At 41.0% G+C, this 26,283-nt stretch overlaps 1 protein-coding gene across 1 annotated transcript in view; it reads left to right on the top strand.

The window, feature by feature from the left end:
• The window catches only part of LOC126299514 (collagen alpha-1(XI) chain-like), a 497,414-nt gene that overhangs the window by 118,756 nt on the left and 352,375 nt on the right, over nt 1–26,283 (top strand). The window lies entirely within an intron of this gene.

The following is a 26,283-nucleotide window of genomic DNA, read 5'->3' as shown; positions in this document are numbered from 1 at the left end:
TCTAGAAGGTGTAAGTCAACTACCCTGGCCAGCAAGATCTCCGGATCTGTCCCCCATTGAGCATGTTTGGGACTGGATGAAGCGTCGTCTCACGCGGTCTGCACGTCCAGCACGAACGCTGGTCCAACTGAGGCGCCAGGTGGAAATGGCATGGCAAGCCGTTCCACAGGACTACGTCCAGCATCTCTACGATCGTCTCCATGGGAGAATAGCAGCCTGTATTGCTGCGAAAGGTGGATGTACACTGTACTAGTGACGACATTGTGCATGCTCTGTTGCCTGTGTCTATGTGCCTGTGGTTCTGTCAGTGTGATCATGTGATGTATCTGACCCCAGGAATGTGTCAATAAAGTTTCCCCTTCCTGGGACAATAAATTCACGGTGTTCTTATTTCAATTTCCAGGAGTGTATTTTGTGCTGGCCTCAAATTAAATCCAGAGGATCAGGGTTCAAATCTCATTGCGAATATACAGATGTAGGCTGTATATGGTTTCTAGATATCATTCGAGGTAACCACTGGCATGGTTCTTGAGCTCTAAATCAGCCTTTAATTACCCCCCTCCACCCCCCCCCCCAAAAAAAACATAGCAAAACTGATCCACGAAGTTGTAGCGGAATTCTAGAACACATTCTTATTTCAAACATAATGACCAGTCTGGAAAGTAATTATCTTCTGCATATATATCAGCTTGGGTTTGACCATATTGCATAAAATTCAACTCACATTGCTCATGACTATTTATTACACGTAGAGTTGTAAAACACCACCATAGGCTACGACAGACTATCATAAGTAAGTGTAAAGTACGGTAGTTTCCTAGTAGTCTTGGTCAGTTAAGATCATAACCGCGTTACCTGAACATAAGGTGTGTTGCATATCTATTGGGCGTTACCTCATTTCGATGCCTTTGTTTGCGTATCTTACCAGATTTCCCTAGGAACCGCAAAGGGTGAATAGTCTAAAAACTGGGTGTGATTATATAAAGGGCTGCGTAGGCTACAGAACATTTTTGTTCTACCTAGCTACCTTCCTGTCTGTTACTTAAAAATAAACAGTATTTAAGCTAAATTTAAATTGTAAATATTTAATTCAGGTTCTATTCGAAAATGGTTGTTTTGTAATGTGAAACAGAGGGACCCTGTAGTAAGAATTTACAATAAAAAAATCCCCATTACATTGTGGTCTCCGGATACTTTGACTCAAATAGTGTATAATACCTCACAGAGCTACATACAGTACCCGGCTGTTCAGAGATAAAACAGACGTCAAAAATAAGCTCTAAAACTTCGGTCATGTTCAATAGTTCTGCTGACGGATTGGGGTCGCTGACAATGTGGTTATCCGTATATTTTATACGATGACTTCTGTTTAGATATGTGTACACACGATGTAATATTGAAACAAACAGAAAGTGAAAGGGAGATGCACACATCAGCAAACGAGGAGAAATAAGAAATGATAATCGCAAGAGTATACATGAATAACAACAAACGCAAGAATAACATTAACTGAGTCGCAGCTGAGTGCATGCGGAGAGAACATCAAGGTCAGTAGCGATGTGGACAGTGTGTGGAGCGGAACAGTATGACAAGGATTCGATCAAATTCAGCACACATTTTGCAACAAAATCGCATATCACAATCGAGAAATCACATTTTGTTTCGTATTATTATTAATATTATTATTTGTTATAGATATAATGATATTATTGATTGCACACGACATAATTTGTTTTACTTTGTAGGCATATACGCAATTTAATTATAATATTTGTCTCTTCGAAAGATATAGCACTTCTTATAAACCAAATTCTAGAAAGTCTATGTTTAGTCCGAAAATCTGCTAGTAGAATAAATAAATTGTGGTAGGACCTCATGTGTAGGTTCACTAGCATGATCATTAGAGCAGTGTGTATAAGTGATCTACATTATTTCTCTTTTTGTTGCCTACATACTTCCATGTTCCTTCGAAATACGCTCAGATATTATATTGCTTGTGGCCTTCTTCCCCCTTCCTGTTCTCTACATTGTTTGGGCGTGGGAAGCATGCTTGTCGGTAAGCCTCCGTATACATCCAAATTATTTTGTCTCAATGGTTCCAGTCATTTTGCAAGATAGTTTAGCGAGGAATTACTATGTTCTCTGAGCCTCCTTTTAGTTTTATCTTCTCCATGAAGCACTGCGCCTCCTCTGCAATATCTGCCATTTGTGTTGGATGTGCATCTCCACGACTTTCTCGCACTGACGAAATAGACACGTGAAGACCGTGTACCTCTTCCGTGAATTTTTCCAAACTTCTGCATTAAACATACACGTAAAGGTGCCGTATTGACCACGAAACCTCTCCTATAGATCTACCGACAACTTTTTATGTTAACTTAATGACGTGTGAATTACATTTCCTCATAAATCTTCTAGTTAACTTAATTCTGGTGTCTGCTTCTCCTGTAAAATAGTTTTATTTGACTGATCCACCTGAAATCGCTCCAAAGATATAACAATGAATATTTAACGTTTGAGGCGCGTTTAACTTAATAATCGTCATAGGCATTATCAAATAATTTATCTTCCAGCCTCTTTACAAAAAATACGTATATAATTTATTTGTCTTGATGGCCATTGCCAGTATTAGTCCAAGCTTCGATCGTGTTGGAGCTTCCGATACTACACACCAATTCACATACATAAACTCTAAGACAAAAAAAAGACACGCCATAAATAATTACCCGAAAAGAACGAAAATCTGTAGATGTGTCTACATCGTCAGAGAAACAAATGATTACAGTTTCAGAAAAATTGGATGATTTATTCAAGAGAAAGAGCTCCACAAATAAAGCAAGTCAATAGCGCGTTAGTCCACCTCTGGCCCTTATGCAAGCAGTTATTCGGCTTGGCACTTATTGATGGAGTTTTTGGATGTCCTCCTGAGAGGTATCGTGCCAAATTTTGTCCAACTGGCGCGTTAGATCGTCAAAATACCGACATTGTCGGAGAGCCCTACCCATACCACTCCAAACGTTAACAATTATGGAGAGATCCGACGACCTTGCAGACCAAGGTAGGTTTTGGCAAACACGAAGATAAACAGTAGATCTCTCCGTGTGCGGCGTCTGCCGCTGTGGCCGAGTGGTTCTAAGCTTATGGTCTACTGTTTGTCATCGCTGCCTCTAGATCTCGGAGTTCTGGATTCGATTAGCTGGGTCGAAGATTTTCTTCGCTCGAGGACGGGGTGCTGTGTTGGCCTATCCATTTCTTCTCATCTTCATCGACGTGCTATTCGCCGAAGTCATTTCAGATAGAAGGACTTGCACCTGGTGGCCAAACAACCCAGATGGAGTCTCCCCGCCAATAATGCCATACGATCAGCTTTAATAGTACCAATTGAAAAACAGATAAGTGGAAATATTTCACATGTGTGATATAATAATTCAATAGAGACAATTTCAGCATCACATTTAACTTCAATCAACAGCATCTGGGGTCAGTGTCGGGAAGTCCTTTGCATTTCCTGAATGTGATACATGGTCCAGTTACGCTCATGTGACCACGGCCCGGGTTCGACGTCAACGAGTAACTAACACTCGCAGACGGCAGTTGGAAGCACTATCGGTGGGAGTATATAAAGTGTGCCGGAGAGCGCGGGTAACAGTGCAGGTGTTGTCGTAGTGCGCAAACGGAGCAATTCATCTAACGTTAAAAAGTGTATGCTCATTGGATTTCGGGACAAGGGTGGAAGGATTTCCAAAACAGCTAAGTTTGTAAACAGCTCCCGTGCCGCCGTGGTTAAAGTAAACTCTGTATGACAACATGGTGCTATCCAAAACTGGCGTCGAGGCAACTGTGGCGCAAAAAATGGTTCAAATGGCTCTGTCTTGCTGAGATTATTTGTTTGGAGTGTAGCGTCATATGGGTGATAAATCGCACAGGAAGGAAGGAAATAGAAGCTTGTGAATTGAATGCTACCAAAGAATCTTGTAGGTTAGGTGAGTAAATCGGATATTTAATAAATATAGGCTCGAACAAATCATTGGGAAAACCATCTTTAAATCACAAATCGAGTAAAGGAAAGAGTAATTTGATAGTACACTCCCAAGGCAACAAGATTAGTTAATATGCTAATGGAGTGTAAGAGGTACTAACTAAAGAGGGAGATGATAGTCTGAATACAGTAAGCAGATCAATTGTTTGTAGGATGGTAGTTATGTAGATACAAAAAGACATGCATGGGGCGGAGGGCTGCATCAAAAGGGTCTTCGGACGGAAGATTAAAACAAGAATGGAACATATGTTTCGGAAACCGCTCATAAGCATTCTAGAGGCTAGTATACCATCGACATGAGTAAGCAATACTGACCAATAAAGATGCGTTTCACTGTTCTTGAGGTATGACGGCTGAAAATATTTTAGACATCCCACATTTTGGTCATGCAAATCACGCAGACGAAAAAGGACTTTTCTGAGACAGGGAACCATTGATCAAAAACAAAGTATTTCAAAAAGTGGTTCAAATGGCTCTGAGCACTATGGGACTTAACATCTATGGTCATCAGTCCCCTAGAACTTAGAACTACTTAAACCTAACTAACCTAAGGACATCACACAACACCCAGCCATCACGAGGCAGAGAAAATCCCTGACCCCGCCGCGAATCGAACCCGGGAACCCGGGCGTGGGAAGCGAGAACGCTACCGCACGACCACGAGCTGCGGGCAGCTGTGGTGCAACATGGGCCCTAGATGACAGGGGTTCATGACAGCGGCGGAGATGCATGCGGACGAATAGACGTCTAATTAATGAATAGCTAACTGCACAATTAAACCACGGGCCCACCAAAAGTTTCTCCTCAACGACCGTTCAGCAAACTTAGCTCCGTATAGGCTTCCTGCACGGCAGTACGGCAACTGGACGGCCACTGAGTGGCGACAGGTGACCTTTCCAGATGAATCACGTTGTATGTTCAATCGAACAGATGGTTGTTGGCGTGTACGGCGTGAAATGTCTGTAAGTAAACACCATGCATGCGTTACAGACTGGGGAATGTTTCCGTGGATTTCTCTAGGTCATTCTGGAAGACACAATGGATCAACGCCAGTATGCATCCATCCTTGGGAACCGTGTACACCCCTACCTGCTGTCTGATTTTCTTCGGCACGATAGAATCTACTAGCAGGACAAGGCAACATGTCGCACAGATCGCATTATACGTGCGGAAGTCAAAGACCACCAGGATGAGTGGGTCGAGGCAAATCGAAGCTTGCGAGTTTAATGTGAGTCTTTAGGTCGATTTATAATAATGGTACTATATGCTGGAGCCTTTTTGGCTATCCTTTATTGTGTAATAATAATCCTTCATCAAGAAGTTCAATAGCAGGTTTTGTTGCAGGTTGTCTTGATATTAGCCTGTTAGATGTAGCACTTACGGTATGATCATGACTGGAAGCTCTGAGTCGTTCAGTATCTTCTTATAGTTGTAGCTTCCTACCTCCTGAGTTCAGGTTTAAAGATACGGCTTGCATTTGGCATCTATTAAGCTGATGTAGCTTTCAGGTAGCCTCCGACCGTAAGCGTTGTTGTACTGAGTCGGATGTCGAGCTTGATGGAACGGCTGCTGTTTAGACGCGTGACAAAAAAGCCACCATTCACGTGACAAAAGAAGATACTAAAAAAGAGCCAAGACAGCACAAGAACGACAGCTTCTACATCTACATCTACATCCATACTCCGCAAGCCACCTGACGGTGTGTGGCGGAGGGTACCCTGAGTACCTCTATCGGTTCTCCCTTCTATTCCAGTCTCGTATTGTACGTGGAAACAATGATTGTCGGTATGCTTCTGTGTGGGCTCTAATCTCTCTGATTTTATCCTCATGGTCTCTTCGCGAGATATACGTAGGATGGAGCAATATACTGCTTGACTCTTCGGTGAAGGTATGTTCTCGAAACTTTAACAAAAGCCCGTACCGGGCTACTGAGCGTCTCTCCTGCAGTGTCTTCCACTGGAGTTTATCTATCATCTCCGTAACGCTTTCGCGATTACTAAATGATCCTGTAACGAAGCGCGCTGCTCTCCGTTGGATCTTCTCTATCTCTTCTATCAACCCTATCTGGTGCGGATCCCACACTACTGAGCAGTATTCAAGCAGTGGGCGAACAAGCGTACTGTAACCTACTTCCTTTGTTGTCGGATTGCATTTCCTTAGGATTCTTCCAATGAATCTCAGTCTGGCATCTGCTTTACCGACGATCAACTTTATATGATCATTCCATTTTAAATCACTCCTAATGCGTACTCCCAGATAATTTATGGAATTAACTGCTTCCAGTTGCTGACCTGCTATTTTGTAGCTAAATGATAAGGCACCTATGTTTCTATGTATTCGCATCACATTACACTTGTCTACATTGAGATTCAATTGCCATTCCGTGCACCATGCGTCAATTCGCTGCAGATCCTCCTGCATTTCAGTACAATTTTCCATTGTTGCAACCTCTAATACTTTAACTATACCGTGACGCGAAATAAAAATACATAAAAGTACTAAACACAGTAAGACAAGACCATTGAGACAACATTGTTAAAAACACAGTTTTAGAACAACGTATGTGGAGAACCATTTCAGTTACAGACACAACGAATTAAGACCCTAACAGTTCTGTCAACATTAAAACTTGCAGACGTTACGACGACACAGAGCTGAGTAAGCTTCTCCCTGATGAGCAAACACATGAACAGCAACACCATACGAACTTACATGACCAAATGAACAATATTTAGGCAGAGGATGGTACTATCATCCCCTTCTCCCGTGAAGATATAGCGCTAACACTAGCAGACTTAAAAATAGAAAGATGCCCGGCCCGGATGGTTGTTTGGTTGATTGGGGGGGGGGGGGATGGGGGAAGGAAGCAAACAGAGAAATCATTGGTCCCACCGGAAGGAAGTCGGTCGTGCCCTGGCGGAATTTGGCGGAAGCGATTTAGGGAAATCACGGAAAACCTAAATCACGATGGCCGGCCCGGATGGAATACATTCGGAAATACTTAAAAATACTGTCACACAGATCATCCTCTTTCTAAGGAGCATGCTAAACGACGCCTTGTAACAAGGAAGAGTCCCTGCTCTTTGGAAAACAGCCATAGTGGTCATTATTCAATCACAAAGTATCCCACTGAAAAAAATACTTCGTTTATATCACTACCTCCCACTCGTAGATATTTTTCGGAGAGCATTTGATAGTCACAAAACCGGATAACGTGTACGATCTCTAGATGTGAACTTAGTACGTGGACAGTTATCAACGAAAACACTGCCTCAAAATTTACCAGATGTCAAGACGTTTAGTGTTTCGACAGTTCTACTGACGTTGACCCGAGATCATTTCTTATATTGTACTACAATATGAGAAATAACTGACCGTGATCTGGTAACAATAATCATCTCGATAGCTCACCAATAGTGTTACAAAAGTTCTGTTGTTGTGGAACACTCATCCACATGAACTATCAGTTTAAGGGTGTCCTAAGTTGTAGGATTGTAAACTACCTCAAGATTGCTCATTAGAAGTTACAGGAACGTTTTTTGTAACTTTTTAAGTTATAGATTACTATCTAATTTCACTGTTTCATCCATTTCTAACTACTTATAAAACGAAGAAAAGAAACTCAAGGTTGTATTGAACTTATTACAAGAAGATTACTATAATAACCGTTTCGATTTTTAAGTGTGGTAGTTTGGAGTTGTTTATGGTAACTATATTTTAAGACAGAGATGTACTAAGTGTAGCCACCCACTACAGGTAGGAAATTTTTATCGATGTTTAATGAGGACATGAAAGGCTGGAGAGCAGTTCCAGCTGTGTCAGTAAATTATCGCTGCAAAGTATTTCAGACCATGTGAAATTCGAGGAAAATTGTTTACAAGCGGACTTGTGCTTTTTATGTTAGAGATCAGTCTCCAATTACAAGAGTTAATAGCAAATATCGAACAAAAAATGGTACTACTATTCGTGCCCGAAACGCATGTCATCCTAGGAAGTGTTAAATTCTCGAAGCAGAGTAGTCACACAATTCAGACAACCTGTTCCAAACAGGTAGCAATAATAAATGTACACCATTCATGTAAGGATCGCAGAATAAAGATCGGACACGGAAGCCGTGTCATTCAACACTTTAGCCTCGAAAGAGTTGGAAATGAAGTCGACTAACATTGGAACGACAAGAGATTCTTCAGCCTGAAAGAAGGAATATTTTTACGTTCTATCGGCAATAAAGTCATTAGCGGCATACGGCCATAATTTTATATACAGATTCAGCTTATGGTGTCAGATCTATGTCATAATGAGTCTCTTGCTCGGAAAAATCCTCTGTGCCAAGCGTGTAGCGTTCCAGCACTTGAACAGGAAGTGAGCGTTAATCTTTTCTTTTGCAGTAACGAGAACAATGGAGAAGAAGCAGGTGAAGCAGACTTGGGACAATGCATAAACACGTGTATACTTACAGGCTGGTCATATCAATCTACAAATACTCAACTGTAATAAGCATACTGAAAACAGTTGTATTTTTCATGAAGGAGATGGGAGAAGCCTCACTGATGAGTTCGGCAGCGATAGTGTACGCTTTCAGAAATAAATTGAGGGAATGAATAAATGGGCATGGTCTTCCAAAAAGATTTATCTCAACAATACCCTGAAGTGATTCAGTGAAAAAAAATCTGGAGTAGGTGAAACAGTTACGGTCGAGAAATGAGTCTATAAAGTTAACCTTTGTCACACGAGTCTTGTCTAAAAAAAAGTAAAATGTGTGGAGTACACGCTGCAGTATTTCTTATCCTATTTACATCACATCTAATTAAATTACGGAAACGGCATTCAGCGAGCGTCCCAAAGTTTCATGATCGTTTAATGCTTTATGGGGACAGTCATCATTTTTTTCAAGTAAAATAAAAAGGTAATGCTAAATCCAATGATACAGCTTTATTCCTTACACTTCTGTCTTTAAGAATCACTTTCGTTTTCACATTGGACGCTCCCCGAACAGCTGCAGAAGGTGGAAGAACCCTTGCAGTCGGAACATTGCTCACGGTGAGAACTGCCAAAGGCCCCCTACTCGATCTGTAACAAAATAATTTTGTGTAAGTCATTTTCAATATTTTTCTATTAGCATATATAAGCCAACTGAAAAACATTAAATTCTAACAAACGTGACGTGTTGAAAAACATGTCATTTATTTAGCTAAAACAATCGAGACAAAGGCGTGCACAGAAATTAGACTTTCGAAAATATTCCAAAACGGCTACGCACGCTGATAGAGAATTCCATTTAGAATGCTGATATCAGATTCCGATCAAAATTGTATGGACTGTTCTAGAGTTATGTTTCCCGCAAGATGAAAAGTAATATTTCGAGAGAAACACTTTTAAATGTTTGGGTTACATTTTTCCTTCTTAAGTTGAACATACCTCTAGTCAGAGATCCCTGTATCATATAGAAATCCTACCAGATACAAAAGGAAGTCCTCCTCCACCTTGTTCAACTGTATGTGAAATCTTATGGGACTTAACTGCTAAAGTCATCAGTCCCTAAGTTTACACAAAACTTAACCTAAATTATCCTAAATGCAAACACACACACCCATGCCCGAGGGAGGACTCGAAACTCCGCCGGGACCAGCCGTACAGTCCATGACTGCAGCGTCCTAGACCGCTCGGATAATCCCGCGCGGCAGCTGCTGTCATCCGCTGCTCTGCTCGCTCGATACACTTTTCGTCGGCTTTTGTGAGCAGAAGTTTTAACAGGCCGATCCGATAGCACGTTAGAGCCTGTTAGGCCACGTCGAAATTACATGCTGCCACACTGGCCGCGATGTCAATTTTTTTCCCCCGCCGAGAAAGGTATTCGAACACACGTTTCACAAATCGCCTTATAACCCGACAACACAGTTTCTGGCAAACTAGTGACGAACACTGAAACAAAGTACAGAATTCAGAGAACATTTTAAGCCGAAAAAAATCGATTTTTTTTGGACTGTCTTCTTAATTCTATGTACTGAGCTGGTGTCGGCCATTGTGGCCAAGCGGTTCTAGACGATTCCGTGCGGGACCGCGCTGCTGATACAGTCGCAGGTTCGAATCCGGCCTCGGGCGTGGATGTGTGTGATGTCCTTAGGTTGATTAGATTTAAGTAGTTGTGAGTCTAGCGGACTGATGACCTGAGATGTTAAGTCCCATAGTGCTATTTGAACCACTTTTTGTACTGTACTCGTAAGACAGAGTGCCACAGTGTAGGCGCAGTCCAGGCACTACTCTGCAATGTATGTCGCTTGGCACACTTATGGCATTTATATTGGTACAAACTACGTTCAGTGGATACCAATTCTCTCTCGTTGTTATGGTTAACAATGTGTTGAATCTTCGCACAAAATAAAATTCCTGTTTATTGGACGTTGCTTACAAAACAATGGCGAATTGTGATCACCTGAAAGACATTCTGAGAAATGTAGATACTCATTCTCCAACTCTTTTTGTATTCTAAATTTGCTTTATGACAACCTGTAAGTAGCATGCTACTCTTATACAGGGCGCAAGGGCTAGCCGTGCGGCCTAGGGGAGCTTTGCAACGATTCGCGCGGCTCCCCCGTCGAAGGTTCGAGTCCTCCTTTGGGTATGGGTTTGTATGTTGTCCCTAGCGTACACGATATATAGGGTTTTACAAAAAGGTACGGCCAAACTTTCAGGATACATTCCTCACACACATAGAAAGAAAATAGGTTATGTGGACATGTGTCCGGAAATGCTTACTTTCCATGTTAGAGCTCATTTTATTATTTCTCTTCAAATCACATTCATCATGGAATGGAAACACACTGCAACAGAACGTACCATCGTGACTTCAAACACTTTGTTACAGGAAATGTTCAAAATATCCTCCATTAGCAAGGATACATGCATCCACCATCCGTCGCATGGATTCCCTGATGCGCTGATGCAGCCCTGGAGAATGGCGTATCGTATCACAGCCGTCCACAATACGAGCACGAAGAGTCTCTATATTTGGTACCGGGGTCGCTTAGACAAGAGCTTTCAAATGCCCCCATAAATGAAAGTCAAGAGGGTTGAGGTCAGGAGAGTGTGGAGGCCATGGACTTGGTCCGCCTCTACGAATCCATCAGTCACCGAATCTGTTGTTGAGAAGCGTACGATCACTTCGACTGAAATGTGCAGGAGCTCCATCGTGCATGAACCACATGTTGTGTCGTACTTGTAAAGGCACATATTCTAGCAGCACAGGTATCCCGTATGAAATCATGATAACGTGCTCCATTGAGCGTAGGTGGAAGAACATGAGGCCCAATCGAGACATCACCAACAATGCCTGCCCAATCGTTCACAGAAAATCTGACGTGATTGCACAATTGCGTGCGGATTCTCGGCAGCCCACACATGTTGATTGTGAAAATTTACAATTTGATCACGTTGGAATGAAGCCTCATCCGTAAAGAGAACATTTGCACTGAAATGAGGATTGACACATTTTGGACGAACCATTCGCAGAAGTGTACCCGTGGAGGCCAATCAGCTGCTGATAGTGCCTGCACAAGCTGTACATGGTACGGAAACAAATAGTTCTCCCGTATCACTCTCCATACAGTGACGTGGTCATTGCTACCTTGTACAGCAGCAACTTCTCTGACGCTGACATTAGGGTTATCAACAACTGGACGAAGAATTGCCTCGTCCATTGCAGGTGTCCTCGTCGTTCTAGGTCTTCCCCAGTCGCGAGTCATAGGCTGCAATGTTCCGTGCTCCCTAAGACGCCGATCAATTGCTTCGAACGTCTTCCTGTCGGGACACCTTCGTTCTGTAAATCTGTCTTGATACAAACGTACCGCACCACGGCTATTGCCCCGTGCTAATCCATACATCAAATGGGCATCTCCGCATTTGTAAACATTGCACTGACTGCAAAACCACGTTCGTGATGAACACTAACCTGTTGATGCTACTTACTGATGTGCCTGATGCTAGTACTGTAGAGCAATGAGTCGCATGTCAACACAAGCAACGAAGTCAACATTACCTTCCTTCAATTGGGCCAACTGGCGGTGAATCGAGGAAGTACAGTACATACTGACGAAACTAAAATGAGTTCTAAAATGGAAATTAAGCGTTTCCGGATACATGTCCACATAACATCTTTTCTTTATTTGTGTGCGAGGAACGTTTCCTGAAAGTTTGGTCATACCTTTTTGTAACACCCTGTATAATCACATACTTTTGTAGATGTGGAAATAGGTGAAAGCCCGAGGATGCCAAAACTATAGTTGTTCCAACAATCTGAACTTCAGATTTTCCCATTCACAAAATACCTTACTGAGCAGATACATTATCCTCATAAAGAAGTTTCTGTCTTTCATAATCTAGGTTACTACTCACGTACTTTCTCAACCGTTTGGTCTAGAAGTCATTCGTAGTTTCCGATAATTACCGTTTTGCCCTTTCCAAGGTAATCAATAAGTAAATCGATTTTGCATCCTAGGAAACGTTGATTATAATTTTTCCAGAACATTAAACTGATTATATCCGTTTCGTACAGGGTCGTTGACTTCTACCGATAGCTGCAATTAGTGCTTTTTTTGGTGGTGGTTAGGTTTTTACCCCTTTTCATACCTAGAAATCAAATTGTTTCTTGGGAATGTAACTCCCCTTGCTTAGGTCCTTACTGACAACTTTTGCACGTTCAGTTGATGGTGATATCCTTACAGCAATATTCATCTTACAGCTGCAGAAAATCGCCAAGAAATCATTCAGTAATATCTGTTGAAGTAGTTTCATTTCATTCTACTTTTCTTAATCCATATGTTGTAACAAGCCGTCTGTGTTTTACAGCTCTTCTGTAATGTACTTTTAAATGGTGACGGCTGTGATCACCACACTAAATTTATAGTTGAGATTTTTTGGTAGTGTCTTGATGATCGATCTTGCAATACTAACTGCGTAGTTGTGTCCTGAGCTAGCATTGGAGGGCAAATTTTGCTTCCATGGTTTCGAATCTTTCTGCAGTTGGTTTTTTTCGTAAACTGTCTCTTTGTTCCTTTGTATGTGCAATGCCACTGCTTATTTCAGATTTCCTCCGCCATTAGCTGTAATGCTCTCCGCGTGTGCCTCGGTCATCAAGCGCGCCCTGAACTCATATTCGACTTCTGAACCCACGAAAGTTTTTACGACTAAAAGTTCATCAGCTTACCGCGGTTGTGATTTCGTCATATTTCCTAAGGTTACTCTTCCTCAGGCTTTCAGATGTTTAAATGTGTGTCAATTCCTGACGGACCAAACTGCTGAGGACATCGACCCCTAGACTTACACACTACTTAAACTAACTTATGTTAAGAACAACACACACACCCATATCCGAGGGAGGACTCGAACCTCCGGCGGGAGGGGCCGCGCAGTCCGTGACACTACGGTCGCAGGTTCGAATCCTGCCTCGGACATGGATGTGTGTGATGTAATTAGGTCAGTTAGGTTTGAGTAGTTCTAAGTCTAGGGGACTGATGACCACAGATGTTAAGTCCCATAGTGCTCAGGGCCATTTGGGCCAGTCCGTGACATGGTGCCTCAAACTGCGCGGCCATTTCGCGAGGCCTCAGGGTTTCGCTATGGTGACGGTGATGTACGGCTTCCAGGATGTGCTTTCGTCAAGTGTTATTTAGTCGTTATCGTTAGTGTTATTGACTGTTTTTACAGGGTTAGCTGCCCTTTAGTTTTAGTTTTTTTCCTTTGGGTTTCGCGTCGTTGCAAGAAGATTACATGTTTCTGCTTTTTCTTATATTAGACTCAGCCCTTCATTTTCGCATCTAGTCCTCTATTTTCGTTACATAATCGGCGATAGTTCGAATAACTTCTGTAAATAAGGTTGCAAATCAGAAATGCATAGTATCATCAGCATAGATGCGATATTTTCGTTCAGTTTGGGTGTTCTTTGGACATGCGATGGACACAGATTGCATAAGATAGGGGAAAGATCTGTTCGTTAAAGATGCCAGTCTCAAGTAAGAATATACCCGAATCTCTATCTTCTAGAACGGCAGTGTGTTTCTCATCGTGAGTATACTGCTTGTCAGATCAGTAGTCTGTGTTAAACAATCTGAAAACAAAACTCAAATTTTGAAGAAAACATGCTCCATATCTAGCAACAGTTCAAGATCGGATGCTCCATTGAATAGTTCGTCTATAATTGTACTCGTAAGCACCAGGCTTGCATCTGTTTTTGGTGTCCTTGTCAGAAAATATCCTTTTTTATTGAAATACCCCATTTTTCGGCGTTTTTCAGTGTCCTCCTACTGATTAGTGATTCGAAAAGTTCTCGATCACAGAAATCAGTGAAATTTACTTTTAGACGTCTGTTGTCTTCGTATTCGTTAGGACGGTGGTTGAAACCTTCTTCCGGCGATCGAGATTTAGATTCTCCGTGATTTCCCTAAATTGCTTAAGGCGAATTCCAGGATGGTTCCCTTCTAAGGGTGCCACTGATTTCCTTCCTCATTCATAACTTAACTCGAACTGATGCTCCATTTCTAATGCTGTCATCGACGGGACATTAAAATCTAATATTCAATGCTTTCTTTCATTTTGTTGACCAGTTTGTCGGATTGTGAAGCAGTCTTTCCAGAGTGTATGACTGAAAAAGTCCCTAATTCGAATCCAACGTTGAAGAGATTCGATAAACTAGAGCAGAGTGATTTTTTGGCGCTTTGTAGAGGTGTTCTTTGGTCAGTTCTAGGTTCATCGTTTTATTCCGTGAGGTGATGGTTTCCAATATTTCTGTACTGTCAATCTCTTTGATTGATTTCGTTCGTCCCTCATGTGACTATAGTTGCATCAGTTTCTCTATTTATCATTCCCTTGTGTTCGCTATGGAACAGAACTTTAGTCAGGTATCTATGCACCGTTTCTAAGATGTCACCAGAGACCTACACACTCTCTTTGCTGTTTGTAGTGATAATAGCACCACCGACCACAGTCGCTGGAGAAGATTACTGTTTCATCCCAGCGATGTTTTAGAAAGCTCACCAGATTTTTTCCGGCACCATGGGGTTTCACGCGATTCGTCATTTGCTATGTTAAATCTACGGGATAGGCTAGGTTTCCCTTTTATTGAGTTACGAGTGTGTGGTGTGATTTCTTACATACCCACCCTGTATTGTTTTGGTCTGAATATTTATTTCAGCTGTATATTGCATGCTTCTGTTAGTTTGTGGTAATATTCATACCAGTGTTCTGATTTCCAGTCTTAGTAGTTTATCCCTGAAACTTCTGACTCAATTTCGATAGCCGGCTTTCTTCCTGAATCTACATCTACGTCTACATACATACTCCGCAAGCCGACATACGGCGCGTGGTGGAGGTTATCCTGAATAACTTCTAGTCATTTCTTGTCCTGTTTCACTCGCAAATGAAGCATGGGAAAAACCATTGTCTATATGACTCCATACGAGGCCTAATTTCTCTAATCTTATCTTCGTGGTCCTTACGTGAAATGTACGTTGCGGCTGCGAAATCGTTCTGCAGTCAGCTTCAAACGTCCGTTCTCTAAACATTCTCAACAGTGTTTCTCGAAAAGAACGTTGCCTTTCCTCCATGGATTCCCATTTGAGTTCACCGAGAATCTCCGTAATACTCTCTGGTTCTTCGAACCTATCAGTAACAAATCTAGTAGCTCACCTCTGAATTGCTTCCATGCCTCCTTTAATCCGCCCTGGTACGGATCCCAAACATTCGAGCAGTACTCAAGAATGGGTCGCACAAATTTACTAACTATGGTCTCATTTACAGATGAGACTTTCACTCTGCAGCGGAGTGTGCGCTGATATGAAACTTCCTGGCATGTTGAAACTGTGTGCCGGACCGAGACTCGAACTCGGGACCTTTTCCTTTAACCGGCAAGTGCTCTACCATCTGAGCTACCCAAGCACGACTCACGCCCCGTCCTCACAACTTTACTTCAGTCAGTACCTCGTCTCCTACCCTCCAAACTTCACAGAAGCTCTTCTGCGAATCTTGCAGAACTAGCACTCCTGGAAGAAAGGATATTACGGAGACATGGCTTAGCCTCAGCTTGCGGGGTGTTTCCAGAATGAGACTTTCACTCGTCAGCAGAGTGTGCGCTGATATGAAACTTCCTGGCAGAACATTTGCCCGCGAAAGGCAAAGGTCCCGAGTTCGAGTCTCGGTCCGGAACACAGTTTTAATCTGCCAGGAAGTTTCATGACGGGTTTGTTTTTCCTACTCATTCGCATTAACTTACATTTTTCTACGTTTAGAGCTACCAGCCATTCATCATACCAACCAGAAATTTTGTCTTGTACTCTCATACAGACACTTAATGACGACACCTTCCGGTACACCATAGAGTTATCAACAAACAGCCGCAGATTGCTGTTCACCCTGTCCGCCAGATCACTTATGTATACAGAAAATAATAGCAATCCTATCACATTCGCTGGGGCGCTTCTGACGATACCCTTATCTCGGATGAACACTTGATTGAGTATATTCCTTGTATTTCTATTTTTCCATCTTGATTGACCATGGTACTATCCCCAATAATAGAGAGATGATCACTCATGTGTGTCACGGTGAACACAGTGGATATAGTTTTGGTGGACACAGCTCCTGGTTATGTACTGACCAGTAGTTGTGCACAGTGACTGCTGGCAGTGAGAGCTCGTCGAATGAAGTTTCTGCGATCTATGATTGGTCGAGCCCAATCTCGTTCCATTATGATGTCAAAAAGAATACGGAGAAAAGTGGGACAGTTATTAAGAGACATCTCTCGTTCAGGAGGAACGGGGTTCAAATAACCGTCCAGCCATCCAGATACCGTGGTTACCCTAAATACATTTTGACAAATACAGATTACAGAGTAATTTTATTTCATTTATTTTTTAACCCCTTTTATTTCTGACTACATACTGCACTGGAAACATATCCACAACAGTACAGAGATCGACAGTATGCGCTGTGTGTCTTGTTCAGAAACAGCCTTGTTTTATTCACTCAAGGCATTTGCAGTTGACAACAGTAATGTCCGCTTTAAATCTTTACTCTCAAGCTATCATTCAGTACTGCTTGACTGTATCGAGACTTTATTTCTGGCAGTGTTAGCTGTTCTTTAGCAGTAATAATACACAGCAGTATCAATAGCTTCACTGTCAATATGCGAGCGATATGTACCTTGTGTATCGGTTCGCTGGGTGCAATGGAAGATCGCCACAACAAAACCATACTTAGCTATCGCAGCAGCGATGGCAACCACATCGCAGTAGTTTTGCATTACCTTGCATTTTGTGCTGTATGTTTTGGTGATTGAATATTACTGGCTTATTCACTGTTCTGAAGGTAATTTCGCACAATCATAGGTAATCGGAGGAACAAACTGAATAAATGGTAACTAAATTATAAAGGATGTGATTGGTATAAGTGCAGATATTTTTATGTGTGGTAACTTTTGTTTCTTTGTGTCAAACAGTCTTCCCACAGACACGTGACAAACTTAACGAGCTGATGCTTTCTGCATGGTTATACCTGGGCCGCGAGGTGAACGATGCCTGTCGGTATAGATTAACCTTTTTGTGTCCATCCGTCCACACGCCTCAATACTTAACTGCTTTTAACGTGGCGTTGTGTAACTTAACTATGCCGGTGCGTGAGAAACATGCTCTCCCGCAGGGTGAAAATGCCAGACCATACACGAGCGTTGCGACATTTGCAACAATCCGACGTTTTGGGTTCACTGTCATCGATCATCCTCCATTCGCCCCGATTTGGCCTCATGTGATTTTCATCTGTTTCCGAAACGTAAAGAACGCCTTCGAGGACTTCGCTTTGATAGATGGAGTGATGTAAGCTGCAGTGAGGCTGTGGCTCCGTGGACTAAGTCAAATATTCTCCAGTGCGGTACCAATAAACTGGTTTCCCGTTGTGAGAAATGTGTTCTTCGCCATGGTGTCTATGGCGAAAAATAAATATGTAGACGTGAACAACAAAGATGCAGAATGTTAATAACTTTCGTTTTATTTCATAATATTTACTAGTTTTCACATAAAAAATTCGGAGGCTTCAGTTTTCGGCACGCCCTCGTAATTACTCGACAACTGACTGTAAATAATGACGCAATTTTTTATGACAAAACCTGAACCTCCTTTCTTGGTGAAGAAGAGATATTAGATCCTTCAAAGGCACAATAGTGAACTAAGTAAGGATTTTCCGGCTAACGTACCAAACGGAATCCGAATCTGAATTTATCATTCTGAGACGGTACTGCGTTCCATAGTTTAGATGTTGCTTTATTTTCTCGTTTATTTCCATAGTAAACTTATCAAGTTCTCTTTTTACTCCTGCATCAAAGAATTTCCGTGTACAGTTCTTTGTTTTCTTCAAGTACTGAAGCTCGGGTGTAAACTATTTTGCATGATGGAAGCCGGGCGCAGTGCTTAAATCAACGGCTGTTATCAATATCGTAGTAAATGATTCCACTTGCAGTCCACTTCATCTACAGTCTTGAGACATCATACCTTTTTTCCTGACGGAAAATCGTGTGCTTTACATTAACCTAAACTAGTGGCTTATTAATTGATACACGGCAGAGTCAATACATGCGATGACCTCGCATGGTCTCAGGCAACCATACCGTATCCTCACGCACCAATCCCTAACAATCGGACCGTAATCTATTGAAGCAAATGACGAGGCTACAAAAATCTTGATAGGGTAATGTGGGAGATAACGTCCCATCGACATCAAGACTTTCAGAAACGCACTGCAAACGCTGATTTGTCAGTGTCTCGGCAAAAGTACAGTGTTGCGTATTCTGCTCGCGCATCTCTTGGGACTTAAGACGCTTCAGTTCATGTCGGATATACTTCTGGAACGTCCTACATCAAGTGAGGTTGTCACAATAGCTGATGAGGCTTGTAGATTTATGCAGACAGGTTCTAGTTAGTGTCGCTAAAAGTGATGATGTAGCCGTGACCAGTCACGTTAACATTATTACTTTCAAGCTTATCATTTAATAACACATCTCCATGTACTGTGCCATGAATGAAAATTTCCAGTTCTTCATATAAGTCCGTTTGGTGTCCCTTATTCCTTTTATGAAATATATGAAGATCATTCTCAATACCATGGAAAGGGCGGCCCTTGTCTTTCATTTGGGTAGCTATTGCTGATCTATTGTTAACTTCTTCAAAAACTTCTCCAATATTAAATGTTTATTTCATTGACAGAATAGTTTTCATTAAGTATCCATGTAACATTTTCCATATTGCTAATACATCTAGATAAAAGTCCGCATCTTCACTACGGGTATATATTACTGTGTTTAAAATTGTAAGTACTTTAACTTAGATTTTATAACTCTCTGGAAATATGTTAACAGTCTTTGAAATTGTAAGTCGTTTATCTTAGATCTTAAAACTCTTTGGAAAGATGTAAACAGATGTTTGTGAATGTGCTATGTTGTGACTTGCCTGTTACTGTGCTCTATGTGCCAGAAAATGAAATCGACAACAGAAATGTTAGTAAACGTATTAATATATTACCTAATCATACTATTCACGTAATGTACACACTGCAACAAATTTATCCTTCTACACAAGTTTATTTTTCGATTCTTAACCCCACTGGCACACACAGCTAATGTACTGGTAAAAAGTGACTGCATCAGTGTAAATCATTCCACATAGTGTCAGTCAACATCGTTAGTAGAAAACGAATAGATAATTGAAAAAAAAAACAGTCCTTGTGCTGCGAAGAGAAAATGGACATTCCAAACAACATGCAGTTCGAACGCTTATTATCAGAAAAGTAACACCTGGAGTGTGCTGAAATAATCATAAGGTTCTCCTTTACAAGCTCTCTAAAGCAACAGTTAGTGTTAAGATTACGCACTATTAGTAGATCTCGTCAAAAAGGATGCCACCGGAGCATTGACCTAGAGCGTCTGCTCTTCTTGTTACATCATTAGAAAAGAGAATACAGTGCTACACGTGAGGGCAATTGTTTCTGTGTCTGGGAAGTCTCGATAGTCTTTAACTGTACCTCTTGGGAATTGCAGAACCGAAGGTAGTAATTGGAAAACTTGTGGAACTACTGTCAGAACAGCACAAAAGTATTTCCTAAAAACTAAAGCTTACATCGCTACAGACCAGGTGCTCTTTCTTACGTGGATCTAGAGAAACGTGGAAGCTGTGGTCCTCAAGAAGTGAAACAACATAATCTCCAGCCCATAAATCTTACCAACCCTTATGTTTACTGAATACACTGTGAAACGCCCGAGAAAAGTTATTAAACGCATGCCCAAGAGAATACAAGAAATTAACTGGCCCGCTTCACGAAGAGAAGATTAATGGAATATTTGATAAAGAGTATCCAGGAAGCTGTAAACAACGTAGCTCAAAAACATGTGACTGCTGCAGTGATTGACGTTATGGGAGCGTTTGATAACTTGTGGTCTCCCGCTCTTTCTGCGCAGTTTGGCGGAAAACAAATTGGAAACTGACTTCGTTACACCTTCATAAAAGACGAAAATGCTCAGACAAAGAATAGTTTGACTACTGTACTACAACAGAGGTGCAACTAACGTAAGGATATTTGTGAGGTTCTAAATGTGAGCCGACTTTCTACGATGTAGGAATAGAGCTTTTATTGGAAAGAATAGAACTAAGAGCTCCAGTAACATGCTGATTAATTAATATATTAATATTAAAATATTATATTAAAATATCAAATAAGAAGATAACAATAGTATTGTCCTAAATCTCGTAAGTAGTGCATTAACGTAAAATAGAAGTAACGGATCAAAACACGATGTGTATCATGCTGCGAAGGAACAGTCAACAAGAACAGCGGGCAGTAAGTTAAGGTGATAAAGGGTAACCAACGTTAAAAAATAAGATAAAATATTTTAACGATAATTTAGTTAAGAATTTAGACAAATACTGAACATATTTTCGTATTTGTGGTAAGTGGTGAAGCTGTTAAAGGATATGACGATATCATGCTTCTACTATTGGAAGTTACGGAACTAAGAGATGTGCGCACAAGTTCAAAGACGTGGAACACGTGACGAATCTGTATAAAAAGGAGGAACTGCTAATGGAACACGTGACGAATCTGAACTGCTACGCTGACCGTATAGGCGCACATAAAGGTGCAAAGTGAAGCACTACCTGTAATACACTCGTTTCCACAATTAGGGACCAACGTCGATTAGCGTAGCGATATCATTTACTCTGTGATGGAAAACGTGCGAGAGACTGGAGATAGGTCAAAATTAGACAGAGATGAACATCTCATTGAATATTTGTTCTCGCGTTTGAAAACAATGATAAAAATTCTAACCAAATTTTCGGCGTATAAAAGAAGCATCCAATGACCACCAAGGTCTGCTATGCAAGTCAATGACCGAGCTTCGTTGTTATGCACTTGAATAAATATGATCCCCCCTCCCTCTCCATACCAGCCACTGTCTGCTCTTAATGTAGACGCCATATGAAAGATATCATCGAACAATAAGCACAGGATGTTTCATGAAGGTCTCGTGTGTATGCGAGTACACAGATCAGCGCTCTTTGGACAAGAAAGCGTTTGCAATTGGTTCGCGAAAAAGTACATTGAACTGTCCATCAATGAAGGACCGTTGTCTTTATGGACAAGTTTCTGCTTAACTTGTAAAAGTGCAACATCCTTATTTTTGCGTGGAGGAAGTTGAAACCTTTTATCACCAGACAAACATTAGTGAAAGTTTTGCTTCCGGATAAGGCCGCACTTGCTTTTTCGGTGTGGTATACAATTATATGTATCATCTTGTAATCACGTCTTTGCGCATGGAAGTATTAGTTAGTAAGTCCATAGATATAAGTGTCTCGATTCTTGTGTACGTCATTTACAGTTGGTAAGTGATTTTATAGCACAAGATGAAAACAATTGACCGTACCTCGTCTCCCGTACGAGTATATTCAACAGTTAACACTTCAGTAAATGAAGTGATAAGCTTCATTTTGTGAAGTGAATGAAATAAATCATGTTTGGGAAGCTGTTGGGAGTATGTTGTTGCTAGCAGGCTTCCTCTCTTAAGTCTTGCCCCACCGTGCGCTTGTCTACAAGACGAAGAGCATTCACAGACACATCATTCACAGTATCATATGTCGCTCTGTGCGTTCCGCTGGCGCCCATTTTGAGACGCGGCGTTCCTCGTGCTATATCAGTTATTCAGCAAACGTTTTGAGTTATCATTTCAAAATCAAATGGCTCTGAGCACTATGGGACTCAACTGCTGTGGTCATTAGTCCCCTAGAACTTAGAACTACTTAAACCTAACTAACCTAAGGACATCACACACATCCATGCCCGAGGCAGGATTCGAACCTGCGACCGTAGCAGTCGCACGGTTCTGGACAGCGCGCCTAGAACCGCGAGACCACCGCGGCCGGCAGTTATCATTTCTTTGTCATTTCATATATTAAATCTACTGGAGTCTGCTTCTACCCTACAGGAAAACACGTGAAAGAAGTCCGTGTGTTACTAATTAAGGAAATGAAACACGAGAGTGTATGAGCTAATTAATGAACCTTCAGATCTAAAATAGATATTGTAAAACATCTAACACTGAAATCCCAATAACTATGGGATAAAGTTAACACATGGAGAAAGTTTAACATTCCTTCCAAATGCATCAGAAAGACATATCATGGATGACATAAACAAATGACGGTACATGAGTGATACACATTCTCTCTGGGATTAGTCCCAAACTATCTCTATCCCAAAAAGTAAGGAGAAGAGGGATAGTTCTTTTTGTCGAACATCTCATGATGGGAAATACAGGGTGTCGGGCGAAGGGATCCCTGATTTAAAAATTAAATATCTCGAAAACTAAGAGCGATAGACAAGTACAATAAACGATATGTTTATTGTTAAAGTTGTAAGAATTTCAAACAGACGTTTGGAAATAGTTCGAAAAGCTGCTAACTGATGGCGCTGAAATTGCAATACGTAGTGTATATGTTACAGTCAAAACCCATTTTTAGTTAGAAAGCGTTCTTACTAGTTAAAAATAGTTTATACTGAGCCACTTCGTCAAATCGTGTTTTGCCTAGTTAAAACTAGTTTTAACTGACTTTCGCTTTTGACCACCTGTAAATTCTAGTTATAACTAAGGCTATCAGTATCAACTAGTTTCAACTAGTAAGAACGCGTTCTAACTAAACTAGACGGAACTAGTTTTCACTAAATTTATTTAGGGGCAAATATTAAAATTAAGAGCAACTACGTGTTGATAGAAATAAAAAACAGCATTTTTGTATTGTGCAATGCAATATTTATTGAGAATAATTATCATACATCTAATTCATTAATATTAACTACAGAAATGCAAAAATAACCACACACTGAAAAAACATTATAAGGAACATTACAGAGCCATATTAGCAGTATCAGGTACGAAAGTGGAATCAAAATAATCATACAGTAAAAGTATATTAATTATTAATACATTTGACAAAAGTTGCTACAGTCTTAATAAAAGAGAAACGTACAAAAAATTAACAATTAAATTTTGATTATTTGTTACTGCAAGGCAATCTGTCGTGACATTTTGAGTTACAAAGCTTACCTTTTTTCTAAAAAAGCACCTTTTTGAAATACATACCTTCTTACACACACAGCGAACAAATCCTTGTCCTGATCCTAAGGCTGCCATCTTGGCAGCAGTTCTTAATGATACCTTTGTCTCTGGCACGTCTTCCAGCAGCAAGAATTTCTCTTTGGACATGTCGAATCCGGATCAGGAAGAGAACTTTTAATTAGCTTGTTTGAAAGGCGATTAGGTACTTAATACATATTATAATATATTATTATAAGTATCAAAATTTGAAATATTAATTAATTACTTGAAAAGTTCGAAAATTTTCAGATCATTAAATCAATGAAGTAATGAATATGTCCCACATTTGCACTTAATTATTGAAATCAATTCAGAACTACATACCTGCAATACAATTTGTCGAGTATCCCATATTTCGTTCCAATTTTGTGCAAGGTCTGTTCATCTTTCTGAAGAATAACTCCAATAATATTTTGGAGATACGCTTTTGCTTTGTCGATAACAGGAACTGATTTCTACAGTGGCGTGTATTGAATCTTTAGCCATCATCATTTTTTTGGCCTGTTTCGTCAGGTTTTCATGAGCGTTTTCTCTAGCTGTTCGTGTTTGAGATTGTCGTTTCTTAATAGCTTCAGCTTCTGGATCTTCGCGACAAGCTGGAGTTATTTAAGGCTGTGCACTCGTACTAGCTACGGCTTCTGGATCCTCTTGATTGGCTACTGCTGTTGTTGGAGACTGTATACTTGTACTGTGCGAAGCTACTGCATCTTCTCGTCTAGCTGCGGCTGTAACCTGTCCATTGCTACTAGCCATAACTGCTATCTCCTCTGAGTCGCGTGATAGTTCCAGTTCATCAGCTGTCTCATTTATTGCGTCTACCACATTAATTTTATTTAAAGCCTTTAAGATCATCTTAATCTTGTATCTCTTTAATAACGTCTAGAGGCAAACTCGAAGTCATAAGACCTACACGTGGTTCTGCGCCAAACATAGTTTGTAAGGTGTCTGCTTGATACCAGAATGATATGCCCGATTTTTCATAAACTGTACAAAGCGAAGACCGTTTGACCAGTTGGTGGTAATATTGTCTTGCATCCATGAAGCCAATATTTTTTCAACGTCTCGGTTGGCGTGTTTAACAGAACCTTGGCTTTGGCTGTGCCTCGGTTTTCCGTGAACTAGTTTACACTCAGGCAAAAATACAGCCAGGTCGCTTACGACAGAAGTAACAAATTCTCTGCCGTTGTCAGTGTGTAAAATACAAGGAGCACCAAATGTCAAAAATATTTCTGCTAAATGGTGTGCAACTTCCTGTGCCCTCTTGTTTTGCAGTACACGTAACAAAACAAATTTTGTCAAGTGGTCCTGATACACCATTATATACTTAAATCCACGATCTTCTTGAGTTTACACGTCGATCAGATCAACTTGGCAACGACTGTTCATTTCTGAATGAAGTATAGGGTTCGAAACATGCTCCCTTTTCTTAATGCTCCTTTTGCGCTGACAAGTTTCACATATAGACAGATAAAGATTTATCAAAAAATGTTCAAATGTGTGTGAAATCTTATGGGACTTAACTGCTAAGGTCATCAGTCCCTACGCTTACACACTACTTAACCTAAATTATCCTAAGGACAAACACACACACCCATGCCCATGGGAGGACTCGAACCTCCGCTGGAACCAGCCGCAGAGTCCATGAGTGCAGCGCCTGAGACCGCTCGGCTAATCACGCGCGGCGAATTGTTTATCATCTCCACTGTTATGTTTGCATATTTTCTTGAAGTTTCAACCCTTAATCTGTCTCGACCTCCATTACCAACGTCCTGATGAGCTGCTTCAATAATGTCGACAATTTCTTCGACACAAAAGTAGTACTTCACAGGCTCTTTTCTTGTGACTAACTTCCTGGTCCCACAAATATTAATAACCCTGAATCGATTTAATCGTTTGTACTGCTTCTGTGTCTTTTTCTTAGCTGATTGTGCTTCTTCAATTTCGTCCACTAATTTATCGTAAGATTCTTTTGTCAAAACATTATAGTGGTTTCCTCTTTTGACGTGTTCTTCAATTTGTAACATCCTTCTCACAAATTCTTCTTTGCATTGTCTTTCTTGATTTAGATCTGACATGATAAATACGTACAAGCTGATCTGCTTAACCCCTCGACCGTGTTGTTTTTTGTGGAGAAAAGCGCCCAGTGGCCGGCTATTGTCGGCCGCTGCAGCGCTGCGCAGCCGGGGAGTTTTGGCGCCTAGAAATGATCCCGCGCGTGTAATTCTTACCGCGCCTACAGCGCTTGTTGTAGCGGCGCGTATTTGACACGCTTATGTGCGACTGTTGCTGGGCAAGTGATTATCTAACAACTGAATACCTAACAATTCGAAGGTTTTCACAGTAGTAACGCTGTTGCAGAATTAAAAATTATTTATTATTAACTTTTATGTAATGAGGAAGGGTTTTAGTAGTAGATCTCAAGGAAACACAATTTATTAAAGAATATTTATTAGAAATGACTCTTTGAATGGTATAGTTCAAAGAATGGTATTGCACACAACCCAACATCGCAATCTTCACAATACACACGCGTTTCTCTTCTTATGTTTTTTCCCGTTGTCAT

This window comes from Schistocerca gregaria, chromosome X (genome assembly GCF_023897955.1).
Source record: "Schistocerca gregaria isolate iqSchGreg1 chromosome X, iqSchGreg1.2, whole genome shotgun sequence".
Classification (NCBI taxonomy): domain Eukaryota; kingdom Metazoa; phylum Arthropoda; class Insecta; order Orthoptera; family Acrididae; genus Schistocerca; species Schistocerca gregaria.
The sequence above is the reverse complement of the archived record's forward strand: the minus strand, read 5'-3'. Positions and strand labels throughout refer to the sequence as shown.